Source organism: Amblyomma mixtum, chromosome 4, assembly GCF_055824585.1.
Source record: "Amblyomma mixtum isolate Tamu chromosome 4, ASM5582458v1, whole genome shotgun sequence".
Lineage (NCBI taxonomy): Eukaryota > Metazoa > Arthropoda > Arachnida > Ixodida > Ixodidae > Amblyomma > Amblyomma mixtum.
This window is the reverse complement of record NC_143015.1, coordinates 66,111,497-66,138,291: the sequence shown is the minus strand read 5'-3', so window position 1 is coordinate 66,138,291 and position 26,795 is coordinate 66,111,497. Positions and strand designations below refer to the sequence as shown.

The window sequence follows — 26,795 nt, the reverse complement described above, 5'->3', positions numbered from 1 at the left end:
ACCTTCAAAATGGCATGCACTGTGGTACGGGACACAAAAAAACGGTACGCCAGGTCCTTTACAGAAAAACCTTGCCTCAGATGCATCAGGAACAAAAACAACTCTGTTCCCTGTGGCAATGCAGTATGGTTAGAAGGCAGGCCTGCTGCGACAAACGACAAGACTAAAAAAAATTGCTTTGGGCAGACCTGAAAAGATAGAAGAAAACGACTTTCAGTGAACTGTACTACATCCTGGTAACAGTTGGAAGCCGCAATGAGAGTTGTGTTTCCACATAATATTCTGGCCTAAGAGCACCACTATATCGTATGGCTGAATGAATAGGGGCTCATTTTACACCAATCCAAGTTGTCACAATGGAATGCAGAAAGAGGTGTTATATTAGAGGAAGGAGCCACACACATACCAGTGTAAAATGCAACTTTGGCTTCAGTCATTGCAGCCACATCTGCATCCCTGGCCTTTTGCTGCCTTAGCCGCCTGTTCGCTTTGCTCAGGTCACACACTTTTCGTCTCAGCTTCTCGCATTCAGCGCCCAGTTGGCTGCAGCTGATACAGACAGACGCCTCTGTCTGAGTTCCTAAAATTGAAGAGAATATCATTATGTAAATCAAAGCACTAACTAGAAAATATCCAACAGGTGTGAGAAACATAGAAGCGTTCAAAGCTGCCAAAAGAATAGTTCATATGTGGGTGCTCTAACTCGGATGATTTCAACATGACAAAAAGGAAACAACGGTCTTCAATTAAGATCTCAACAAGAAAATGAGATTCACTTAAAATTTTAACTAGCACCCATTACACTAACTTGTTGCTGCAAATAAGTGCATAGCTGCTTGCCTGCATCGGCCAGCCTTCGTCCAGCATCACAGTCAGCCTCGAAGTCCGCGAGCGTGGCGCCTGATGAGTCTGCCTCGTCTGGCAGTGTCACAGAGCCACCGCCTGCAGCTGACTCCGCAGCGCTTGCTGTTTCCGTTCCTACAGCTGCCGGCAGTGGTGGCACACGCCGATATCGCTGATGACTGAGGGAAAAAGAAAAATATTTCAATGCTATAGCATCTCTAAACGCTGAAGGAACAAGAAGGCATTCGTACGAACCTTTTCAGGATGCGAAATGACCGAGCGCTGCTCTTGTCGTCATATGAAAACAGCTGCGGCACATAATCAATGTCGTCTGGGTCAGCACTTGGTGCTCCTGAAGGAAAAAGAAGAGCAAAACCCACTCAAGCAGACTGCATTTCTTACGCAAGGGTCTCAAACACGTACCACTGACGAAATGCTAGGAGCAAAGCCGAGAGTTGTCGGTGGGCATCCACAGTTTGCCGTCAGCAGTCTGCCGGCGGATAGCAACGGCCCACTGTTTTCGTCGCTCTCTGTCCCATGGCACTCTGAACATCTTGTAGCCTGCTTTGCCAGAGTTGCTGCAGTTGAGGGCAGCGCAACACACCATTTTCTCGGTGCTGTGGACGTCTAAAATAAAAAAAATATGCTCGAAAACTCACGTTCACAGGCAAAACCAATGCAAACACCGCGACAGAGAAGACCCGGAAGTCAGAATTCACGTGACGAAACCTCGCCGTGACGCAATGTCCGCCATAAGTTGGACACCACCTACTGCATGTAAGAATGCACTTCAGAGAATATAAACCACACTTTCACGTGCATATTTTGCAGCATGTTATGGCTTGCACTTTTCGATCGCGAAAGTTCGATTTTTCGGTTTGCTGTTAGTGGCTATTTATTGGTAATAAAAAACAGAAATGAAAGCAAAAATTTACAGAGGCTTAGCTTGGTTAAGCCCGTTAAGCTGCGAAAGCAACAGCCCTGGCTGCGCCTGGTTTGGCTGGTGGCGTGTCTTGGTAGTGCTCTTAGTAAAGCTTATGTTTATCAAAGTTTTGCCGATTTGTTTTACATGGCATTATACTGCCACGTATCATTGTAGTGTTTGTTCGTTCACGCTCAAGGCTGCAGGAAAGGGTTGTTATCACTTTTGTTCGTGGCGCGAGAAGCGACCAGACTAATCTCGATTGATCGCAGCCATGAAGGGCTGCATCTAGGTTTTTCTAGATTACTGTAGATGATCTTGTCCTGTTATCTGGAAGTTTCCTTGCCGCCTTTAAATTGAGCGATGCCGCGAGCGGCGGACATTCGTAGTTCGACGACCGCCGAGCACGCTTGTTGCTGCCCGAGCTCGTCCAGAACCAGCGAAGTTTTTTCGGCGCTGGCTTGCTGAGAAGTTTTGACAAGTGCAGGCGGGCCTCGGATCCACTGCGACCCCGAGGATCCGCAACCAGCCTCCCAGCCCAGGCGCCGTGCCTTTGCCGGTGCTCGGGCAACTTCCTGGCCTTCAAGCAGCAGCCCAGTCGGCCGCCCGTGACGTCATGGGAGGCCCGGGACCTGCTGCCCCTCCGGTGTTCCGTGCGCCGCCCCCAAAGGCGCACTGTTTTTCGTTCACAGTTACATCCGACGCGACAGCTGACGACATCGTCGACGGCATCGAGTTGGTTGTCGGCCCGAAAGGGCTAGAGAGCCTCCAGCACCATGGAGGCATGAAGTTCTGCGTCGCCATGGCCTCGGCTGCGGCGGCGGAGAAGATGCTCGTGGAAGGCGCCTTCAACGTGAACGGCACTTCCGTCCCAGTAGCCTGCGTGGGTCCTGCCGTGGTCCACGTGACGGCTTTTCGTGTGCCGCTGTTCGTGGGAGACGCGGCGCTGGCAGCGGCACTGAGCTCTTTCGGCAAGGTGCTGGACATCACCCACCCCGTCCTCAAGGGCCGTCGTCACGTCGGCAACGGGACGCGCGTGGTCCGGATCGAGATGAAGCAGGCGGTGCCGAACTTCTTGACCGTCCAGGGCCACCGCGTCATGTTTGACTACCGAGGCGTCCGGAAGGTGTGTTCCCGCTGCGGGCAGGACGGCCACATCGGCGCGGCGTGTCGAACGCCGCGGTGCGCTCGCTGCGAGGTGTTCGGCCACGACACGGCCGGATGCGGAGCGGCTTGCAGGCGCTGCGGTGGAAGCCACGCCACAGCGGACTGCCTGCGGCCACGGTCCTATGCGGCGGCCGCCGCCTCGAGGAAGGAACCGAGTAAGGACAACGTGGCCGCAGAAACGCGGAGCCCACCAACCGTCCGGACGCCTGTTGCCGACGAGCACCCAACGACCAGTCGCCCGAGGGAGCCCGAACCCGCCCCCGCGACGGAGGTGCCCGTGAAGGAGCAGCTCGAGGGGACGCCTTCAAACGAGGTGGAGCCGTTCGGTGCTGTTTTCGCGGAACCCTTGCCGCCGCTACCCCGCACAGCTTCCTTCAACACCGAGAGCAGCAGCGGCGATGAGTCGAGCGTGGCGTCGGGCGACCTGGTGGACGTACCGAACAAAGTCACGCCGCTTCGCCTGACAGGCGACTTGACGTGCGGCCAGGTGTCAGGAACGACGACTCCTGGAGGTGCGGACGACGCGCGCTTCCCGTCACCAGCCAGCCACACCCTCCCATCGGCGACCCTGGCGTCGGCATCGGCTTCAGCTGCGAGCGTCGCCAAGACCACGCAGCAACCGGTGAGCGAGGCCACAAGCGCCGACGGCCCCGAAAACATGGACTTTTCCCGACCAGACTTCAAACGTGCCCACCCCCAATCATCGGAATCCGAAGGGACTGTTAACGAACGTTCTAGCAAAAAAGTGCCGCGCGCGCCAAGCGCCGCCCATGGCAGCGCTCTTTAGGTTGTATGCTATGCCGTCGGTGCTCTTGGCAGTCATGGCGGTTGTGCATCTCCTCTCCCTGAATGTTCGGGGATTTCAATCCGTAGACAGACAGAGAGAGGTGATGCACTTTGCCAGGGCTAGGGGCGTCGACATCCTGTTTTTACAGGAATGCAACTTCCGTACTTCACTTGATGTGCTGAATTTCACCACCCGGTTTTCTGTTTTTGCTTATTTTTCGTTGACTGATTTTCATATGTGCGGTGTTGGTGTCGTTTTTGTAAACCCCTGCCTGCGCGCGGGTGCTCATTGCACTTTCGGGCTGGACGGCCGCACTCTTGCGGTCGACTTCACACTAAACCAGCGGCGGGTACGTGCGTTGGTTGTATATGCGCCAGCACGGCGGACTAATAGTTCTGATTTTTTTGAGCGCCTCGACTCATTCCTCCTTGATCCCTACCCCACTTTCATCGTCGGTGACTTCAATTGTGTACTTAACATCGACCGTGACGTCCGCGGACAGGGTCACGGTCGCCGTTATTGCGGTGCCCCCGCGCTCCGCGATCTCGTGACTCAGTTCCGCTTGTCTGACGCGTGGGTGCAGCTTCACGGGGATGCCTTTGGAGCGACGTTTGAGAGAGCACAGTCAGCGAGTCGGATAGACAAATTCTATTTTCCACCAGAGCTCGCTTCTTTTGTCGTTAGCTGCGAAGTTCTCGCGTTCCCTGCAGGCACGCCGGTGATTTCCGATCACCACCCCTTGTCAGTCAGGCTCGACTTTGGTGAGGACACCCCACGTACTGTTACGTGGCGCATGGACACGAGCCTACTGGCGGACCCGGAAAGCGTGGCGTCGCTGCGTACGGCGTTGGCAGCATCGTGCAGGAGCTTCGTTGCGACTGATTCATGGGACACACTCAAGGCTCGTTGGCAAGCAACCCTGGTGGCGGCCGGTCAAGACCGCAGACGCCGGGTAACTCATGCACTGAATGACACCCTCAAGCGCATCCGTATAGTGCAAAGGGGAGCACCCTTAACCTTTGCCATGAGCGATTACCTGAGTCTACTTAAAGCACGTTACCACGTGTTGCTCTGCCAGTCATCACGGGCAGCTAGTCGTGCACACCAGCTCGGGCGGCCGATATCAGACCCGGCTGTGCTACGACACGTACGCGCAGGCACGGCAGAGGAATTCGCTCCCGCTACTGTGCCTTTCGTAACACTCCCAGACGGCACCCAAAGCAAAACCGCGTCCGATATCTGCACGATCTTTGCAAGTCACTTCTCGAACCTGTTCTCTACGGACAGTTGGCTAAATCTTCAAGATGGTTATGACGGGCTTCTACAAAGCTTTTTTGGAAACTTTCCACGAGTAGCTGAAGAGCTGCATGAAAACCTTTGCGCACCAGCCACAAGCCAAGAGCTGCACGCCATCCTGCAGAGTATGAATGCAGCCTCTGCCCCCGGTCCAGACGGCATTCCAACAAGTTTTTATTCAAACTTTTTTTACGAGATCCAAGGAGCGCTCCTGAAGATGGTCAACGGCTTCCTCGCGGATGGGTTACGTCCAAACTCTTTCCGCGAATGTCGCATCATACTCATTCCGAAAGCGGGCGGTGACCCCTCCGACCCGCAAGCATGGCGGCCCATAAGCCTCTTAAACGCAGATTACAAAATAGTCACATCTTTACTGAACACAAGAATGCGGACGATCCTACCTCACCTAATCCACCGGGCTCAAACCAGCAGCGTCCCTGACCGCTCTGTGTTTGATGCATTGGCACTCACTAGAGACCTGTTCACATTTGCCAGCAGGACGGGCTTCAGCGGGTGCTTTGTTTCACTAGACCAGGCGAAAGCATTCGATCGGGTGGAACACTCGTATCTGTTCGGAGTCCTTGAAGCCTTCGGATTCCCTCCGCAAATTGTCAGCAGGCTGCGCTTACTTTACGCAGACCTGAATGCTCGTCTCTCTGTAAACGGCCACCAGAGCGCTCCCTTCTCAGTCACCAGGGGCATAAGGCAAGGATGCCCTCTCTCCCCAACATTCTTCGTGTTATGCCTGGATCCACTCATCCGGCGCATTAACGACAGCCCATCCATACGCGGCTTCCCTCTGCCTGGCCAGGGCCAAATCAAGGTATCGGCCTACGCCGATGACGTGTCGCTTTTCCTCAAGGACGAGGATAGCTACGCCGCTTTTTCGCGGCTGTTTCTCGAGTACAGCGAGATATCAGGGGCCCTATTGAACAGGGAAAAAGCAAGGCACTAAGGTTTGGCACCTTCACACCGAACCTTGCGGGCGAGGTGGAGTGGGTGCAGGGAGTGAAAGTCCTGGGAGTAGTATTCCTCGCCAGCGGAGAAGTAGCCCGCGAAACCTGGACTAACCTCCGCACGAACGCTGAGAAACGCCTCTCGGTGGCGTCAACTTTCCGCCTTTCAATGGCAGAGCGCTGCTATGTAGTTAAGTCTACAATCCTAGCCGCATGTTTTTTTGTCGCCCGCGTCGCAAACCCACCGCGCACGTTTGCGCGCAGGCTAACATCGGCCTGTGGCTCTTTCGTTTGGGCGGGCAAAACCGAACTTGTGTCACGAATGTTCATGCGCCTTCCATCGTACATGGGTGGGTTTGGTATACCTTGTATCCGCACCATGTGCAATGTGCTCGCCTTGCGAGGAGTACGAGATCTTGTACGCAACCCAGACTATCCCGGGAGAACACTCCTCACATACTTTCTGGGTACAGCGCGTAACGTGTTTTTTTCACAACACGTGGTTGGCCCTACAGCCGAGCAGCCCCCGGCATTTTTCGTTAATGTGCGCCGCACACTGACGTCGTTGACTGCCAGCGTGCCCGATCTGGATGTTGATGAAACCCCGCCCTCCAGGATATGTGAAGCACTAACGGTCGCTGCGCTGACCCGCGAACAACTCCAGAAAACGAGACGGGCACGCTGGCGCCAACTGACCTCAGCTACGCTTCCTGCAGATGTCAGGGACTTCGGCTGGCTGCGAGGCTGGCGGGTCCTGCCCACAAGAGACCGCCTTGCGGCGTGGGGCGTGGCGCCCTCCGCCCGATGCCCGCAGTGCGGTCTGCTTGAAACTTTGCAGCACGCAATGTTTGAGTGTGTAGTTGCGCGCACCTTTTGGACATTAGTGTCACGCATGTTTTTAACCCGCCTCGAAGCGCGCACTAGTTCACGCGAACTGTTCACAAATATGCTCTTGTGTGTCGGCATGTTCGTTTTGTGGCGGCAGCGTGGAGTGGCATCCTTAAATGGGCGTCCGCAAAGAACAATGTTCCCAATGTTGCAGCGCCTGCGCACGCGCCTCTTTGAACAAGCATGCATGGACGCTCTGTCAATGAGCGAGGCTGAGTTCTTGCGCAAATGGTCGACATACTTTATCGTCCTGCGCGGCGGTCGAGTATCGGCATTTTTACTGCATTACTGACGTGCTCAGTGCTGCGTCACTGAGCATGTGCTTGACTGATCAGGGCATTAAGTTCATCTGTTTTGTTTTGTATTTTCTATGTTAAAACAGAAAAAATAAACTTCTCTTTCTACGCCGCCACCGAGTGATCCAGTTCTTTTGCGGGCGCAAGTCAGCCCAAATAAAGAGCTTCGTTTGCAAGTCTTTCTGGTGTTTTCCTGGCCACTGGACTGCCGTCACTACAACGTGACATCTGGTGGAGGTGCTGGGTAGCCTCCCATGTTCCGGACACCCCCTACAAGTCGAGACGCCAGCCCTTTGAGTCATCTACCGCAAGACCTGAGTCCAGTCCACCGCGCAAGCCGACGCCTGCAAGGGGACGCACCTGAGTTCGGCACCCTGCCGGACCCTACCCGGAAGCGAAAGCAAGTACCAACGTCCATCATGACCTTGCCCCAGACGACCACTCCAATCATTCTGCAGCAGCCCCGGGTGCCACCAACCTTCGACGCTTCGCCTGGCGCCGACCCCGAGGAATGGCTGGAGCAGTTCGACCGTGTGGCTGTCTTCAACAACTGGGACGACGCCATGAAATTTAGGTACGTCTTCTTCGCCCTGGAGGGACCAGCAAGAGTCTGGTTCGAGAATGAGGAAGCCAGCCTTGCCAACTGGGAAACCTTCAAGGAACAGCTTCTGAAGACCTTCACAAACGTCGTGCGAAAGGAGAGAGCCCAGCAGCTGCTACAGTCTCGCATACAACACCCAAACGAGACCGTTGCAGTGTATACTGAGGAGATGAAGCGTCTCTTCCGGCGTGCCGACATGAACATGAAGGAAGAAGAGAAGGTGAAGTTGCTTATGCGAGGAGTTAAAGAGCAACTATTTGCCGGCCTCGTTCGCAACCCACCGAAAACCGTCGCTGAATTCGTAGAAGAGGCATCCACAATGGAGAAAACTCTCGACGCCCGAGCCCGCCAGTATGACCGCCAGCAGCGCTTTTTGTCAGCAAGCTGCATGGACACCGCTAACAATGATAACCTGCGGGAGGTTATACGTGAAGTTGTGCGAGAGGAGCTCCGACGGTTGCTGCCAACGGGAACGCAGCCGCAACTTTCATCGCTCACTGACGTCATCCGGGACGAGGTTGAACAGGCCTTGGGTGTGACGCCGACACCCACGCAGCCTCTGCAGCCCCCAGCCATGACTTACGCCGCAGCTGTGCGCCGTCCTGCACCTCGACGACGGGACCCAAGCCCCTATCGCCCTCAGCCAGCTGCGTTGGACCGCCGCCCACTCGCCCCAACCCGCCCGTCCTACGAGCGACGCGCGCAGCCGAGGAAATGCGACGAGTGGAGAACTCCCGACCAGCGCCGCCCACTATGCTTCCACTGTGGCGAAGCCGGTCACGTCCTCCGGCACTGCCCATACAGAAGACTGGGCATCCGAGGGTTCTCATACGACGCTCCACGACCCCGACCCGGCCAGCGACCAGCCGAAATCGAGGAGTTTTTACGTCGGGAAGAATACTCATCGCCGAGCCGCCTATCACGTTCCCCGTCGCCATCGTCCCCGCGCTTTGTTTCTCCTAGCCGAGGTTACGCCGTGCGTGGACGCTCCCCCAGCCCACGAAGGTTAAACTAAATAAAGCAGCCTCTGGAGGTGAGGTTGCTTCTAAGCGCAATGACAAAGATCCTCCATCGACGAGTACTCAAGACCATGCCTCAACTACGACGACAACACCGACGACGACAACACCGACGACGACAACACCGACGACGACGACACCGACGACGACGACACCGACGACGACGACACCGACGACACCGACGACGACGCGGCCAGACTTGAAGCTTTTACCGCTGCCCAGTGAAGTAACGTCGCAGTACGCCCACCGCAGCCTCACTACTCGACGAAGCCGAGATCGGGCACCGAAGACAACGTACAATACCAGAACGCGAACAAGTGACCTTGAAGTTACGGTCGACGGTCACGCGGTTACTGCCTTGGTGGACACGGGAGCTGACTACTCTGTCATGAGTGGCCCACTCGCTGTCCGACTCAGGAAGGTGACAACAACCTGGGATGGCCCGCTGATCCGCACCGCAGGTGGCAACCTGATTACGCCGTCAGGACGCTGCACCGCGAGAGTTACTGTAAATGGGAGAACCTATGCGACAACCTTCCTGATCCTACAGCAATGCTCGAGAGACGTGATTTTGGGAATGGACTTCCTGAACGAACATCGGGCGATCATCGACCTTCGATCTAAGTCGATCAAGCTTTCCACGGAAAAAGCCATACCTGCAGGGTTGCCAGATTGGGCTATTAATAGCCAAATTGGGCTACTTGTTGTCCGAGTTGGCGTCAGAAATTTCGTTTTGGCTATGTGGCTACTTTTGGGCTACATATTTTTCATGCGTGAAAAAAAATGTTATAGTAGTTATAATGTGTTCTGTTACAATTATGCAGTGACAGAAATAAAAGGCATGCTGCAATCAAAATTCACGCTATAGAAGGTTAAAGAAATTGAGCGCGTCTGCTACAAAATGACAATTTGTAAACGCTGTGTTCGAAAAAACTTGTATTTCAGGTGGTCAAGGATCATGGCCTTTCGATTTATTTTATAAAGAGTTGACACAACGTGAAAGTTGCCCCCGCGGAAACACTTCACGGCTTATAGATTCCACTTAATCCGCGAACGAACGCCACCCGCGCGCACGTTATTGAATATAGACTTGCCGTCTGCACATGTGAGCGTTCTACCATTGACGGTGCACCTCGGGTGACCATGACAACCATGGTACCAGAATAGAGAGAAAACATTAAGAGAACTTAAGTCTCCCCACGTGGTGTGAATGCGTAAGCATTAAATGCTACTGTTTCGCTTCTGTTGCCTGGTTTCGTGATCCTCACGTGTTAACCGTTAACCATAGACGTGGCCTAGTGGTTTGGGCGTCCGCTTCGGCTGCGGTAGGTGGCTGTTTGGAAACCCACCGCCAGGCATGTTCTTTTCTTGTATTGTTCATTCCGGTTCTGCTGGCACATTCTGCTGAAGATTCGCGCATGGGGTAAGTAATGCTTACGCATTATTAAGGTCTTTTTCTGTTTCTTCCTATTCTCGTGCTGGACACAGCAAGCGTGCCACTCGCAAGAGCCTGCGCTTTTTCTGCAGCCTCAAGCGGCACACGTGCAGCCCTCGATATTCATTGCGAGCGACGCGAGAGCGCCGTGTCCGTTGCGTAATCTGCGTGCACTCATGCGGAGCCGTGGAGCCATCCTTCGACGCGGAGCGGAACGCACTGTAACTAACGAAGGCGGCCGAAGTTAGTGGCATCACATGGCATTAGATCCGTCGCTACGAGAACTTTAAGAATGGGCAAGTGGGCGATGTACATCCGGAACTACAAAAAGAAATGGAAAAAGGGGCCGGAATTCAAGGGTAATTGTTTTTCTCATCATTTTTGGTTTATTCTGAGCTCATGAATATCGTAGAATGTAACTTCAAGAAGGCGCATGCTCGATGCATGCTTTGAGGTGACGCTCTCATTCAGAACCTTCCTCTTAAAGCATACAATTGAAAGTGAGGCTGCGTAAGTATACAGTAAGGTATTTTCACTGTCGGCGTGTCTAATCTGCGCGGGAACATTTAAAAGGTGAAATATTCCTAAACTAGAGCTGCGATTGCGTTTTTTAGCGCCGCCGTTCTTTTCCGAGTGCAGACTGGCTGGCGACACCCGCCTCAGGTGATATGGCCTACTGCCGCGCCTGCAAAGTGGAACTGCGGCCCCATCTTTAGGACCTGGTTAGCGCACCTGTTAGCCGCACTGGTTAGCGCGCAAGACGGATGCGAAACGTAACAACGGAAAGAACACGCCGTGCGCACCCCCTCAGACATCATCTGCGGGAAAGAAATCTAATATGTAAATATTCTTGCCGAAAATTAATTCAATATGTTTAAGAAATGTCGTCAAAAAAAAAATTTTTTGGCTACTTTTGGGCTACGCAAAAATTTCGCTGTTGGCTACGTTTGGGCTACTACGGAGGCCAATTTGGCTACCTGAGGTCAGAGCCATCTGGCAACCCTGCATACCTGTTGCGACGAGCGCGACTCATCACGTTGCCTTAAACGTCCTCGATGAAGCATTGAGCGTGCCGCCCCGATCAAGTGTTCTCGTCGGCATAGGTACTGGAGACATCGAAAATGCCGGAGGTGTTATCGAGGGGAACACCCAGTTACTCCTGGATCGAAGATTGGGCGTCGCGAGGGGAGTCGCCGAAATCCGAAATGGCCGAGCCCAGGTGTTGCTAACCAACTTCACCGAAGAATACCGGCATCTAAACAAAGGTACGACGATCGCTTTCCTCGACGAGCTGGCAGACATCAGAGACGTATTTGCCCTACCCGACCAACCTGCAGAACTATCTGAACAAGGCCATCAACCCACGTTCGACATCAACCCAGCATTACCCCGGAGCAGACAAGACCAAATACGCAGTCTTCTTCAAAGGTACACCGATTGCTTCTCATCAGCATCGAATGTGCGACGAACCCGGCTTGCCAAGCACCGCATTGTCACAGACGAACACGCACGACCACTGCGACAGAGCCCCTACCGCGTAACGCCGTTAGAACGCCAAGCTATCCGCAAGCAAGTTGAGGAAATGCTTCGTGACGACGTCATCCAGCCATCGAGGAGCCCCTGGGCAGCACCGGTCGTCCTAGTGAAAAAGAAAGACGGCACCCTTCGCTTTTGCGTCGATTACCGCCGCCTGAACAACATTACGAAGAAGGATGTCTACCCCCTCCCCCGCATCGACGATACACTGGACCGGCTGTGCAACGCTAAGTACTTCTCATCGATGGACCTGAAGAGCGGCTACTGGCAAATTGAAGTCGACGAAAGAGATCGCGAGAAGACTGCGTTCATCACGCCAGACGGACTCTTCGAGTTCAAGGTGATGCCATTCGGCCTCTGCTCTGCCCCAGCGACGTTCCAGCGAGTAATGGATACGGTGCTCGCAGGCTTGAAATGGCAGATTTGCCTAGTCTACTTAGATGACGTTGTTGTCTTCTCCTCAAGCTTTGAAGACCACCTCAGAAGGCTTCGGATAGTGCTGGAAACGATCAAGTCTTCAGGCCTGACACTGAAACGAGAGAAGTGCCACTTCGCTTACGAGGAGCTGCTGTTCCTTGGTCACGTCGTAAGCAAGGATGGAGTTCGCCCAGACCCCAAGAAGACGGCTGCGATCGCAGAGTTTCCACAGCCTAATGACAAGAAGGCTATACGCAGATTCCTTGGATTATGCGCTTATTACCGGCGATTCGTCAAGAACTTTTCGCGCATCGCTGAACCTTTGACCCAACTTACCAAGGCTGACGTGCCTTTTAAATGGGAAAGGCCGCAAGAGGAAGCTTTCAACGAACTGAAGCGCCGCTTACAGTCTCCTCCTGTGCTCGGGCACTTTGATGAAAACGCCGAAACCGAAGTTCATACCGATGCAAGCAGTGTGGGCTTAGGAGCGGTCCTCGTTCAGAAAAATGGCAGACAAGAGAAGGTTATCGCGTACGCTAGCCGTTCACTGTCGAAAGCCGAGTCCAACTACTCGACCACCGAGAAAGAATGTCTCGCCATTATTTGGGCCACGTCGAAATTTCGCCCCTACCTGTACGGACGACCATTCAAGGTTGTGAGCGATCACCATGCTCTGTGCTGGCTAGCCAATTTGAAAGATCCCTCCGGCCGCCTTGCTCGTTGGAGCCTGCGCCTTCAAGAATTCGACATAACTGTAGTCTACAAATCTGGCCGCAAGCATTCCGACGCAGACTGCTTGTCGCGAGCCCCCGTCGACGCAGCACCGGAAGAGGAAGACGACGACGCTTTCTTAGGACCGGTAAGCGCGAGCAGTTTCGCGCAGCAGCAGCGCTCGGATCCTGAGTTGCAAAGCCTGGTTGATTATCTGCAAGGCAAGACCGCATCGCCTCCCCGAGGGTTCAAGCGCCAACTGTCGTCCTTCGTCCTTCACAATAATGTCCTTCTGAAGAAGAACTTCGCGCCCAACAGGACAGTGCATCTTCTTGTCGTGCCCAAAAATCTCAGGCAAGAAATTATGCAGGCATGTCATGATGAGCCGACTGCAGGGCATCTCGGGATTGCTCGCACGTTGCACCGCATCCAGGAGAAGTACTATTGGCCGCGGCTAGCTACCGACGTTTCGCATTACGTGAAAACGTGCCGTGAGTGTCAACGACGCAAAACGCCTCCGACTAGACCAGCCGGACTCCTGAACCCCATACCACCGCCAACTAAACCCTTTCAGCAAATCGGGATGGACCTACTCGGCCCCTTTCCTACTTCATCATCAGGTAACAAGTGGATCATCGTGGCCACCGACTACATGACCCGCTACGCCGAAGCAAAAGCGTTGCCTAGTGGTACCGCAACAGAAGTTGCAAAATTTTTTGTCGAACAAATTCTCCTCCGACACGGCGCACCCGAAGTACTAATCACAAACAGAGGAACAGCATTTACAGCGGAACTGACGCAAGCCATTTTAAAGTACAGCCAGACAAGTCATCGGAGGACAACTGCCTATCATCCGCAAACCAACGGACTCACAGAGCGTCTGAACAAGACCATCGCAGACATGCTCTCCATGTTCATCTACGCCGAACACAAGACGTGGGACTCTATTCTGCCCTACGTGATCTTCGCCTATAATACTGCCACCCAGGAGACAACCAGGTTTACTCCATTCCAGCTGGTATACGGCAGGAAGCCCACAACAACACTCGACGCAATGCTCCCGCACGTTTCCGACGAAGACAACCTCGACGTCGCCGCCTACCTTCATCGCGCCGAGGAAGCCCGAAGACTTGCACGGCTTCGCATTCAAGACCAGCAGCACACCGACGCCCGACGCGACAATCTGCGCCGACGAGACACGCATTACAAGCCAGGTGATCGGGTTTGGATATGGACGCCAGTTCGCCGCCGCGGATTGAGCGAAAAGTTGCTGCGACGCTACTTTGGCCCGTACAGGGTTCTCCGTCGCATCGGTGACCTCGACTATGAAGTCATCCCCGACGGCACGACAGCATCTCAGCGACGCCGCCCACGCCCGGAAGTCGTACATGTCGTACGCCTGAAGCCATATTACGAACGCTGAAGGACTCGAAGTTTCATTCTCCGTGTTTATTTTCATTTTAAAGCATCGAGACGATGCTTCTTTGGAAGGGGGGTAATGCCACGTATCATTGTAGTGTTTGTTCGTTCACGCTCAAGGCTGCAGGAAAGGGTTGTTATCACTTTTGTTCGTGGCGCGAGAAGCGACCAGACTAATCTCGATTGATCGCAGCCATGAAGGGCTGCATCTAGGTTTTTCTAGATTACTGTAGATGATCTTGTCCTGTTATCTGGAAGTTTCCTTGCCGCCTTTAAATTGAGCGATGCCGCGAGCGGCGGACATTCGTAGTTCGACGATTGACGAGCACGCTTGTTGCTTACGCCGCCGCCGAGTGATCCAGTTCTTTTGCGGGCGCAAGTCAGCCCAAATAAAGAGCTTCGTTTGCAAGTCTTTCTGGTGTTTTCCTGGCCACTGGACTGCCGTCACTACAACGTGACAATACTCACCACAGGAGGGCCCCCACGTGCTGGGAGATTTATGCGTGCCTCGGTCGCCAAAACGAGCGGCTGACGCTAACGGATGATTGTCTAGAAGCTTCCCTCTTCTTTCACTCCCACTTCCTCCCTTCCTGTACGGTGCGGTTCGGGGGTCCGCTTAGCGCGGACCGCTAAGCGGGCTAAGCGGGCCGCGAGTTGGGCCCCTGGTTTTTGCGGCAGACGGCATGACGTCACAGCAGGGGGTCATGCTAAAGGTCATTGGTAGCTACCGACCTCGCTACGCGACGGGCTGAAAGTGCAACTAGTATTGCTTTCGCAATAAAAGATGCTGCTAGCCGCGGCATCTGCCATCGAAACCTGAAGCACCTGAGCTGCGGCTAGCGGGAATAAAAGGGCAGCTGGCGAGGACAGGGAGAAGGAAATAAAGGGGAGCGATAGAAGGAAGGATAGGGGCAGGACGACAATATACACTGTACAAATTTTTTTTTTATTTGATACCTCAAAGGCCCCTGGTATGGGGCATTACATGAGGGATGGGCATGACAGTTAAACAATAATGGTCTTGATGGCGTTCTTAAAATGGATGGCGTTGATGTGATGCACGGCGTCCTGTGGTAGATCATTCCAGTCCCGGGATGACGTGACGAAAAAAGATCGAGAATGAGCGGTAGTTCTTGCGGTGGGGGCGTAGACGGCCTTATGGTGGTTAATACGGCTTGGGAGGCGATAAGCAGGTGATATGACTTATTCTCCTAAAGATGAATGATAAAACATATGAAAGAGGCACAATCGAGAAATTTTTCGTCTCGTTTCAAGGCTGGGTAAGTTAGCTTTAGTTTTTAAGGCAGACACACTAGTGTAGTACGAATAGTCAGAATAAATGAAACGGATAGCTCGATTTTGTATTTTTTCTAAGGTTAAAGAGAGGTTAGACTGGTGAGGATCCCATATTGCCGAAGCATATTCTAGTTTAGGACGGACAAAAGTTATGTATGCTAATGATTTGATGAATGGGGTGGCAAAACGTAGATTGCGCCGTATGAAACCAAGGGTACGATTAGCTTCGTTTGCGATGTTCGTGATATGAGATGACCATGTTAGGTTTTGCGTTACAGTAATACCCAGGTACTTACAGGAAGAGACGGACGATACTTCTGAACCGAAAAGAGTGCATTTAGGACACCGAAATATAAATACATGTTGGTTGGTTTGGTTTATGGTCATTTAACGCTCGAAAGGGACTCAGGCTATGAGGGACGCTGTAGTGAACGGCTCCGGAAACTTTGACCACCTGGGGGTTCTTTAACGCGCACTGTCGTGCGCAGCACACGGGCCTCTAGAATTTTGGTTTTGTGAGGAAAGGAAACGTCGCAGTAACTGTCTCGCGTATCTCGGTGGACACCCGAACCGCGCCGCAAGGGAATGGAGGAAGGTGGGAGTGAAAGAAACTAAAAGTGCCGTAGTGAAGGTCTCTCCAGTGAAGGTCTCCGGAATAATTTTTGAACTGCGGGAGCAGAATGTACGGCTACGTCAAAGCCTTCCTCTCAAACAGAACGGCAACGATTGGCCTGGGGGAGCTCAGATCAAATTCCTTACTCCAAATAAAGGAACACCTCAAGGATCGGTCATCTCCCCGACGCTCTTCAACATAGCCATGATTGGCTTGGCAAAACAGTTAAAAGCAATCGACGGCATACACCATGCCATGTATGCCGACGACGTCACCATCTGGGTCAACACAGGTTCGCTCGGAGAGAAAGACGAGAAATTACAAAAGGCAGCCACAACAAAAACCTGCGTACAGAACTACGTCAGAGCAAGAGGGCTAGCATGCTCCACCGAGAAATCCCAGCTCCTAAGAGTTTGAACAGGAATGCAAAATCGCACAGTCCCCACTAGCGACGACTTAAAGTTAAAAGTCTACCTCGAGGGGAAGTCGATACCGGAAATAACGCTCAATCAGAATCTTGGGGATGTGGATACAGTCAAACCAACACTGCACCCACACCCTCGCTCTACTCAAAGCAACCACTCTACTAGTGGCCCGCATGATCACGCGCATCTCACACAGACGTCATGGCATGCGAGAGGAGGACACGCTCAAGCTGGTCAGAAGCCTGGTAGTCAGCCGAGTGACACACAGCCTCTCCTACTACAATCCCATCAAGAGTTAGGTACAACAGGCGGACGTGATTCTACGCAAAGCCTACAAAGCCAACTCCACCTTCCTCACAGCACTTAAAAAGCTCCTAGCCCTTGGACTACAGAACACATTCTATGAATTGAGAGAGGCACAACTAGTCTCCCAACGGCGCAGACTACAGCAGACCCCATCTGGCAGGGAGCTCCTGAAGAAACCGGGCCGCGCCGATAAAATTCAAGAGATACAGAGGACAGAAACAATCCCGGACGAACATCGCAACACACTAAAAGTAACGCCCACACCCCGGAACATGGATCCCAACCTGCACGAAGCACACAGAGAGGCAAGAGCTGAATACCTACAAAAGACATTAGCACCCCAAGAAACGACGGTATACGTGGACGCAGCCACATACACCAGAACAGCGGGGCAGCACAACAGCAATGCGGTAACAACGGTGATTGACTCCACCCTAGGCGATATCACCAGCGCATCACTACAAGACTGTACGATAGTCGAGGCTGAGGAAGCGGCCGTCGCTCTAGCGGCAGCGGAGGGCTATCGATCTAAACGGTCTCTAACAATCCTTACAGACTCACAAACGGCATGCCGCAACTACCTACGCGGCAGAATAGGGCACAGAGCGCTCCGCATACAGCGCTCTGGGTCCACATAACACAACGACAAACAAACGAGAACCAATCAGGCATACGATAATATGGACGCCGGGACATGCGGAAGTAACAGGGAACCAAGAGGCGGACAGGATAGCTCGAGGGTACACTTATTACCGAGCATCCAACGTAGGCGACCTCGAGGGGAACGAACCTGTACCCCAAGATTATTCGGCGATACTAAACTATTACAATGGCTGTAGAAAGCGGTATCCACCACCGGACAGCTCATTTAGCAGAGAGGACTGTCGCTTGGAGGCAGCTACAGACAGTCTCGTACCCGAACCTACACGTACGTACTTAACAAAATGTATCCCACACAATACAAACACAAATGCCCTTGGTGCCAAGAACCCCTCACTCTGTACCACATAACGTGGGCATGCCAGAGGATAAGCGTGGTACAAGTTATAACAAACCCGAGTGCGGAGCAATGGGAGGGAGTGCTCTCCAGCGATCGCCGGGTCGACCAAAAAGGTCTGATTCGGCGAGCACAACTGGCAGCTGCATCCAGCGGAGCCCTGGACTAACGGCAACCGACCTTTGAGCAAGAAGATGACGAAGCCATCTGAAAACCGCAGAATACAACCGAATCTAGAACTGAAAGTTTTCACTCACTCACTCGCTAGTAACACTTCGGGTTTTGAGTTAAATTGGTTTTTGAGGAAAGGAAATGGCGCAGTATCAGTCTCGCATACCTCGGTGGACGCCTGAAGCGCGCCATAAGGGAAGGGAGGAAGGTGGGAGTGAAAGAAGAGAGAAAGAAGAAAAAGAAGTGCTCGAGGTTTCCTAGGGATATTTAACGTGCACTGACATCGCACCTTTCGGCGCAGCCGCGCGCTACTGCGCACGTGCGCCGCCTCCTCACCGCCGCTACTACTGCGCGCTCGCCTCCTCGCCATCGTTTGACATTTCGTTGCAGCCGCGTGTTTACCACAGCATGCGGAAGGAGGGCAATATAACTCGCTTGCCTACACAGTTATCGTGGTGCTCCCAGTGCATTGTGCGCGAACTGCGACAGCCATGATGTCAAACAAAGCGTAACTGCAGCTTTTCGCTTGTATATCCAGGCTTAACCAGAGCAAAGCAACTGCAAATGTTTTAACGAGAACTGACATCGCACAGTACACGTGCGCCTTTTGCGTTCCGCCTCCATCGAAACGCGGCCGCCGCGGTAGGGTTCGAACCTAGCCTCCTTCGAAATGCGACCGCAGCAGCCGGGATCGAACCCGCGTCATCCGGACGAGCAGCCGGGCGCCATGACCACTGAGGCACTACGGCTGCAACGATTGATATAACTGCCACCTCACACGGTGGGCCGGTTGCGATACCGCCGCAAGACCACTCGTCCTCCGAGGCTAGCCCGCCTCTCGTGGTGCTCTCTGGGCATCATCTGCCAGAGTCATGCTCGTGATCTTGGGCTCACAACGGCGATTTTCTGGGTAACGCGGTCTTTAACGCTGTGACGTCAAATCTCGAAAAAAGAGGCGACGAGACAAAAATGCTGCAACAGAGTTGGGCAGTTTATACTTCTGCGAACAGAAGATATGAGAAAAAAAAAAGTTGGCAATATATCCCTCCTTGAAGTCAGGGCAACCAGAGGATAAGAAAATTCAAGGGGCAATTTGGCTCTATTGTGCTGCAAGGCGAAAAGCCTTTCCTGGCGCACTGTTTGGCATTGACTGCGACACTGGTCGTGCTGTACTAACGCTTTATTTGACGACACACTTTGGCTACGCATTACAACTACACCCTTTGACGGCCTATTTTGACTGCTTCTTTAGCACGACTCTCTCTGCTTCGATGAGTTCGGTTGTGTCCATGGCTCTGTTCGCAGTAATGAGGTATGTAATATGGTCACCCACGGACGCCTTACGCCCCCTGTCGGAGTGGACGACAACTATTTTTTATTAGTGGTCGTCAGCTCCAAAACGGGGCGTCAGGCATCCATACCTGACCTCATTACTTTGAATCCGAGCACTCTGACGTCATAACCATTTCGACCAACCGAAAAGCGTTACACCTCTGCTGACAACCTTCCGTTCGACAACGATGAGGCATTGAAGGCTCTCGCCTTAAAGAAGAGCAGTACACACATGGAGTGATGTTCAGGCGCGACTCCTCGCCCTCCAGGAGCTTTCGGTAGGCAGCAATCTCAAGGTCCAGCGCTACTTTGATGTCCAGCAGGTCTCGATACACGGCCAGTTGCTCTTTGATCTCGTCTCGCAACCTCCGGGTCTCTTTTTCCTTGTCCCCCAGTGCTCGCGTGTGCCGATCTCGCTCCTCTTCGAACAGCCGCTCCAAGTCTCGGACGCGGGATGACAGGGACTGGTTCTGCACAAATCCCACAAGGGACAGTAGGCCGGGTTAGTAATTACCGTGAATGTATATAATTATATTAACCTATCCTGGAGGGCGCCACGGGTGGCCCTGGCTGTGTATATACTGCCGCGACTAATCTATTAAAGGATCTTCGTTCGGCTACTGGCATCGTGCTTACTTGGCTGGCTGCGTGTGCGAGCAGGCGCTACAAAAAATGTGGATACATAAAGTGGACGTGCCAATACCCGGCATCTATACCTACGGCAGTGCTTCCACAGAAAGACTTGCCATTAAACCGCAGCTAGAATGTATGCTCGCAAAAACTCACCTTAAGGATTTCTTTTGCAATGTGTGACAACCAGAAAGAGTGAAAACTACGAGAAAAGTGGTTTTACTTGTCGCACAGGAGCCTGGTCGATTTAGGGCTTAAAGGGAATCTGAAACGGTTTTTTCAGAGTTCGAGGTTATGCAAGAATTCGAAGCTATGAAGGTTCTAGGTAAAGCACGCAAAGTATTTTTGCACTCGCATTTAAAATGGTGACGTAATCGTCGATTAAAACCGCGACGATGTTCAGGCTCGTCCTCACTGCGATGGAGGCGTGCGGGGAAACTCGTAGTGACATCACTTGTCGAAATTTCGGATGTCCGCTGCCCTCGCCTGCATGCTGCTGTGCGTCGTCTGATGCCACCAAAAAAAAAAATGCTTCGTTGGTTTTCTTCCATTAAACAACCGTTTCCTCGTTAACGCAGCGCCGCCGTACGTGACGTCATTATCGGGAGACTGCTCGTCGATGTGCACTGCAGAGAAGCCTGAACTCTGACTCCGCTTTATTCGGCGATTAAACCACCGTTTCAAATGCTAGAGCAAAACGATTTCTCAAGGTTTACCTGCATGCTTCACACATTCTTCCCGCATAAGCTCATCGAATTCTAAAACCTCTTCAATTGCCCTTTATGGTTTATGGGGATTTAACGTCACAAAGAAACCCAGGCTATGAGAGACGCCGTAGTGAAGGGCTCCGGAAATTTCGACCACCTCGCATCATTTAATGTGCATTGACATCGCACAGTACACGGGCCTCTAGAATTTTACCTCCATCGAAATTCGACCGTCACGGCCGGAATCGAACCCGCGTCTTCCGGGTCAGAAGCCGAGCACAATAACCACTCAGCTACAGCAGCGGCTTTTTTTATCTGACGTGTAAACGTCAGATGTTGCATGTTGCATGTTTTTTTATGACTCTTGCATTTCCATCAGATAGCTGGTGACAATGTCCATGTGTGATAGGCAGAATTGTGCGTACTGCAGTGTGAACTTTTCTGCCTGAACACCACTGACAGATGCACACAGTGCCTTCAACCTTTTGCATCTTCTGTTCGGAGCTTCAAATGTGATTTTGCAGTGGTTGACCATTTGCGACTTGTCGTGGCGATGTGAAGTGTATGCCAGCTTCCAAAAAGAGAATCTTATTTCAAGGCCTAGTTGTCTTAAAGTTTGACTAACTGCATTGTACATCACGCATGCCAGCTACCACGGCGGCACTTCGGTTGCCTTTAAGCACGTCGGTTGCGGTGTCTATGTAATCCGCGTTTATTTCCGAATCAAACTTTAGCTGTTAGAAGGAAGAAGTTGGCAGCATGAGTCGTGCGGCTCAACACTTACGAGAGTCTTTAAAACAGCGCAAAATACAGGGACACAGATAGAAAAGACACACACAGCGCTGACTTACAGCTAAATTTATTCATGGAAAATACATGTATATATACATATGGCAAGACGCGCGAAGGCGGCAAACTGGTAAAATGCAAACTTCCGCTATCTTGTGGAAAAATATACGTCGGACAAACAGGGCGTTGCCTCAACGACAGATTAAGGGAACATAATGATTTGGCTACCTCCAAAGACCGCAACCTGCCGTTTCACTGCTCTGAATGCACAAAAAAAAAATCAGGAAGTGTGTAAACCGATGTTTCATAAGTGCCGAACTTTCAGAAGAAGCAAGGACCGAACCACGAGGGAAATAATTGAGGCACAAAGGATATCAGCTCTGGGTGACCTTTGCGTCAGCACCCCTTTTCTTGCGCTATCTGAAAAAGAACGGGCGTACATGGCAAAGCGCGCGACACGTCATTAGGTTTTTTTTCAACTTTTTTTTGGCGCATTTTACCAGTTTGCCGCCTTCGCGCATCTTGCCATATGTATATATACATGTATTTTCCATGAATAAATTTAGTTGTAAGTCAGCGCTGTGTGTGTCTTTTCTATCTGTGTCCCTGTCTTTTGCGCTGTTTTAAAGATTCATGGTTCACCAACTAGCCTGCACGTCTACCCTTGTAAACTTACGAGAGATTCGAGCTCTGCAATTCGAGAGTTGACACCTTCCAGACGTGCTTGCAGCTATTCAGCTCGTCCAGAGAGGCCGAGCAGGCGGAGGAGCGTCGATCCAGCTGATCCTGCAGCTCACGCATCTTTGCTTCGTAGACGCCGTGGCTCTCCCTCCGGTGCAGCTCCATCCGGGATTCGTAGTGCTCACGGAGCTCCTGCAGCGTCTCGGCCACTTTGCGATCGTAGTTCTCCTTGAGCCGGACATCAATTTCCGTGATCTCCGTCTGTGTCGCAACGCTCACTTCCTGCAGCTCCTGTTAAAAGAACAAAAACACGTCATCATCAGCCTGACTACACCCACTGCAGGGCAAAGGCCTCTCCCATGTCTCTCCAACTAACCCTGTCCTTTGTCAGTTGCCGCCACTGCATCCCCGCAAACTTCTTGATCTCATCCGCCCACCTAACTTCCAGCCGTCCCCTGCTACGTTTGCTTTCTCTTGGAATCCACTCCGTTACCCTTAAGGACCAGCGGTTATCTTGCCTTCGCATTACATGCCCTGCCCAAGCCCATTTCTTCCTCTTGATTTCAACTAAGATGTCATTAACCCGCGTTTGTTCCCTCACCCACTCCGCCCTCTTCCGATCTCTTAACGTTACACCTATCATTTTCCTTCCCATAGCTCGCTGCGTTGTCCTTAACTTAAGCTGAACCCTCTTTGTTAGCCTCCACGTTTCTGCCCCATAGGAGAGTGCCGGTATGATACAGCTATTGTATACATTTCTCTTCAGGGATATTGGTAAGCTGCCATTCATGATCTGAGAGAACCTGCCATATGCGCTCCACCCCATTCTTATTCTTCTAGTTATTTCCCTCTCATGATCCGGATCTGCGGTCACTACCTACCCTAAGTAGACATATTCTCTTACTACTTCCAGCACCTCGCTACCAATGGCGAACTGCTGTTCCCTTGCTAGGCTGTTGAACATTACTTTGGTTTTCTGCATGTTAATTCTTAGCCCCACCGTTCTGATCTGCCTGTCTAACTGATTGATCATGCTTTGCAGTTCTTGTCCTAGGTGGCCCGGAGTTCCACATATATGGGCATGCGGCTAACTAGGGGATGCGGCAGCACGCGGCGACTGCGTTCACAAAGTGAGCGGTCGGGCTTGCGCCTTCTCACACGGAAGCAGTCTACGTATACCAATGCAGAATTCAGGCCCGGGCAGGAGAAAATACCTTTTCGTAAAGCGACTTCTGGAAGTCCAGCTGCTCATTCAGTGTGTTGGTTTGGTTGCTCAGGTCATTCACACGCAGAAGCTGGCCGTGTAGGTCTTTTTTGGCCTTGTCCAGCTTCTTCGCCAAGCCATCCTTCTCACTTTCGGCATCCTGCGCAGAAAGGCCAACTTAATTGCCTCTTAGCCTCTGAGGTGTGACGTTGGAATGCCACACAACATGTGGCAATAAATAAAAAAAAATGTAGGGCATCCTGCACCGTTCTGCTAGAAGTTATTTTGCAAAACTTTTGGAAAGAGCGTAAAACAGCATTTGCATGTTTCTTTGCACTGTACTCTTTTTCTGGTAGACAGTACACGTACCCTCCATTGTTCCAATTCTCAATTATGAGGAAGAAGCTTCTAACTCCATATAGCACGCACAAAGAAAAAAAATTTTAATAATGAGTCATCATCGACTCAAGCAACCCAGTGATGCCGAATACAAGAAGAACCAGACATGGAAACCAGTTACGCGCACAGAAGAGGTCGCTTCGCCTGCAAGCTTCTAGAAAGCGCGTGTATTTTGGGGCGATGCAGGCAAAATTTGTTGGACCACAGCGCCGAGAGGAACTGCGTTTTCGAAATTCTAAAAACTGTTACCGATATTCCCTACGGCGGACTACGCGGCGTCCAATAATTAAGGAGACAAACAGTAATAGTTAGAAAATTAACTAGTCAAAGTTAGTTTGTTTATGGGGTTTAACTTCCCAAGCGGCTCAGGCTTTGAGGGACGCCATACTGAAGGGCTCCGGAAATTTCGACCACCTGGGGGTTCTTTAACGTGCAGTCATCGCACAGTACACAGGCCTCTAGAATTTCGCCTTCATCGAAATTCGATCGCCGCTGCCGGGACTGAATCCGCGTCTTTCGGGTCAGTAGCCGAGCACCACAATCACTGATCCACCGCGGCGACTAGTCAATATCAGTTAACGAGCCTGCTAGTTAGCACGTCTTTGCTGAGCAATCTGATGCACTACATTGATGATAATGCTATGCTGAAAAATTCACTCTTTCAATTCAAAAAAGCACAATTTTTAAATTTTAGAACATCTTACGTAAAACACCCGGTATATCTGAAGTGAAGAGTCCATGCCCCTTCTGCTCTCGAAGTACCTGCCACCTTTAAATCTTTCCTACGCTCACATAGTCAAACCCAGCAATGAGGTCCAGCTACAGGTGCCCCGGCACTTTTCGAAAAAGAAGCACCTCGGGGAGTACATTCCTTAACCTCACCTTGAGTTGGGCAAGTGTCTGGTTCAGGTGTCCCTTCAAGACGACAACCTGAGACTCCAGTTCTGTTGCGCGTCGCTCAGATGTTGACCAACCATGTTCTCTCTTGGCACGCCTGCACGGAGAAAATTGAGCGCACAGAAAATCACCCCTGAGCTACGATTTACATTAGGAGAGATGCACGCCAAGAATGCATGATAAGATCACAGTTGGACCAGTTCGCCAATAGGTCGCCACTCGAATTTCTTTGCATCCAACGTGAGTTGTATGGTACTGTAAGTACCGGTTGCCATCAATAATATCACTAGGTTTTAACAGACGGCGCAACCATAAGTCCAATAGAACAAATCAAGATAACAGATGTGCACTTCGCCAAGCCATATACGTTATTTAATCATGCAGCCAACTTGCCACTATCACATCTGTGCGTAAAACTAAGCGAGGACAGCAAAGTTAAACGAACTGAGCCCACGCACACATTCAAAGAAAGCCAACAGTCACTGCCAAAAGTCAGTATGAACTTTATGAACTAAAGTGCGTGGCCGATCGAACTGCAAGGCTGTACAGTGGCAGCGACCATGAAGTCTTTCCGAATTATCGGAAGAGAGTTTAAGTGATCCTTCGACCGGCAAGTCGATCTTCAGAAAATCGGCGATGTCTAAATCGGCGATGCCCAAATATGCTACGTGCATGAGAATAGTTGAACTGTCGCTGAAACACTATTCTAATCTCCTACATGCACCAGCCAAACTTTATCTGTACCGGTACACTTCCACACCTCAGTGCCCAAACTGTCCCCACACATATGCAGACACAGTGTCACAGACACAGTCGCAGACACAGTGTCCCCCGCCTATCCTTACACAGTGTCACGCAGCCTTCCAGTCCCCCGCCTATCCTTTCCCCCCACCCCCACCGTGGCCCATCTGGCTCGCCTCCCTGGATCTGAGGCTGCAACGTGCCCTCGTCGCCTTGGCCTAGAACGCACTGAACGCCTAATAGAAAGGATGTAATAAAAGTTTCACATCACCACCAATCCGAAACAGCAGATAGGACGGAGGAGCGTCGTGCTAAAGAAGCAGTCAAACCCGGCAGTCAAAGTGTGTAGTGGTAATGTGTAGTCAAATAAAGCAGAAACAGCCTCGCAGCCAATGCCAAACAGTGCGCCAGGAAATCCAAAGTGCCCCCTGAATTTTTTTTTACGCTTTCTTTCAATGTCCTTTATGGCGAAGATGCATATTTTCTTGAATACATCCCCGAAAATTACAGTGACAAAATAACACCGAAAGTAACAGATACGAAAACGGCAGGACTCACTTGGCCTTCAACGCTTCGCAGTCAGCCTGCCACTTACTGGCTTCCAGTTGAAGCTGCACGTTTTCGTGTACTGCGACGTCAATCGCACGCCGGGCCTCGGCCAGCTCCCTTTCGTACAGATTCTTGACGCTGCTCGCCTCACTGGCCCGCGTCTCGTGTTGCTTGTCGACCATCTGGACGAGTATCTTGTTCTCGGTCTCAAGCTCACGGACTCGGTCGATGTACGCCGCGAGACGGTCGTTGAGGTTCGCCAGCTCATTCTTCTCCAGGATGCGGGTGCGACGAGACTGACTCAGAGTCGAGTACGAACCTCGCTCGTGGCCGCTGCTCGCAACACCGGAATCACCCGATGCCTCCTTGCCGACGCCATAGTCCTTGGACGGGGACACGCTGTGACTGGACGTCGTTGAGTTGACAGCCGTCTCGCGGTGGCACATCGTCGACATCTTCGAACGAGTGGGATGCAGTTGGTATTGTGTAAATCGTGCAAGAAACGCTAACTGCTCCTCAAAGTATCAGCACGACCAAATAGAAGACGCCCAAGTATACCACCACCCTGCCGTCGCCAAGGGGATGGCTCGCCGGATTTCGAGGGGCGTCGTTTTGAACCCTGCAGTCCCCGCTGCCGGAAACTGCGTGTAAAGAAATTCAGCAGGTCGCCACCTAGCGGAAAAATAAGGTAATACTTCTTAGAACTGATAAGAGCACATTTACAAGCGTTCGTCGCAGTTTCGTCTACGACGTAGTGGATTAGCG

General features: G+C 52.0%; 1 pseudogene; it reads right to left on the bottom strand.

Moving 5' to 3' along the window:
* Positions 1 to 76: 76 nt before the first annotated feature.
* Positions 77 to 26,485, bottom strand: LOC149346690 (lamin-like; annotated as a pseudogene).
* Between the last annotated feature and the right edge of the window lie 310 nt (positions 26,486 to 26,795).